Source organism: Megalops cyprinoides, chromosome 7, assembly GCF_013368585.1.
Source record: "Megalops cyprinoides isolate fMegCyp1 chromosome 7, fMegCyp1.pri, whole genome shotgun sequence".
NCBI classification, from domain to species: Eukaryota; Metazoa; Chordata; class Actinopteri; order Elopiformes; family Megalopidae; genus Megalops; species Megalops cyprinoides.
This window is the reverse complement of record NC_050589.1, coordinates 20,094,205-20,095,654: the sequence shown is the minus strand read 5'-3', so window position 1 is coordinate 20,095,654 and position 1,450 is coordinate 20,094,205.

Here is a 1,450-nt window from a genome sequence, read left to right as displayed (position 1 = left end):
TGATGATTGATGTTTAGTAGCAAAATCACCCCATACTTAATTGTGTCTTGTCTTTGTACTCAAGCTAATGGTAGCTTTGCAATCACTGCACTCAGGAAAGCAAGGAGATGGTATTCCAAGACAGCGATGAACAGTTATTTACAACCCATTGCACATTGTGTCTGCAGAGTGCAAATAAAGTCTCACATCAGAATATATAGTGATGCATCCACAGCACGCGCGGCTGGCTATCTACTTAGGTATACATTTCAGAATGTAGTCTGAAGCCTAATATAACAACTGCAATGAAACTTGTGGTGTACCTAGATGTTACCGTTATATCAGCTAAACAACAGACAGTGTTGGTATAAAGCAACTAATAAAAGTTTGAAATAATTGTCATATACCACCCATGCGTTTGCTCAGGAGCAATCTCATGTGAGACCAGAAGTCCAGCTTTAGAGGTATTTTTTCCTTTCCCGTAGTACTGGGTGAAGAACTTTTAGCAGGGGAGGTGTACTGTGTATCTGGGCAAGTGAAATACAGCATTGCGCATTGTCATAGCAACCCTGGCTAAAGATAGGTGGTATTTATCTGGTATTCTGTGACTCAAGTGCCTTGGTAGTCAAACTGCTGCTCTGTGAAATCCAGAAGATTCAGTTGCGGTTGAGCAAAATGATTCCTTATTTACTGGTGTTTTAACTGTACTTTGAAGTTTTAACAGACAATGATACAGCTTGCTTGATGTGAATTGCCTAGTAGTGACACAGTACACCTTTGCAGTAATGCAGTACATAATTTTTTGTCAACCGTGTAACTGTACTGTATCACTAACTTTAACAAGGTGCTTACAGTCATTTTAGCAATAGTCCACACAAAAATAAAAGGTCAACAGCCATAAAGGGAATGCTCAGGCACAACGCATCAATCTATAAAATTGTAGCTATATGATATATTGTATTTAAATCACACTTTAATGTGTTACTTCTGGGGCATTCATATGCACGTGTGCAGGGTGGCATTCTAAACCCTGAGCCAAACTCTCTGGATTTTGCCCCTGTAATGTCTTACTTTTTCCTATCTGAGCCTCTCCACATCCCTGGGGGTTCATAATGTGAATGATTACAATCTGGATTGCACTCACTCAATAGAGCTTTTTTATTGCAATAGTTTTTCCTTCACCTCTTTGATGAGTCTGAAGGGTCTGAAGAGTTCTTTTGAAAAGCCAGACAGCTGATTGCACGACCCAGGCATCTCAGCTAACACAGTCACGTTGCCCTTACGTAATTTAATGACCAAACATACGTTGCTACAACGTCAAGTCGGACGTCGCGGCAACGTGGAAAGTGAAAGGTACCATTTTGTAACGGCAACATTTTTGTGATGTTGTCAGCCCGTAACCTTGACGTCCTGGCGGCCTATGTTGCGTTGCAAATTACGCTGAGGCAACGTAAGGGCAACGTGACTGTGT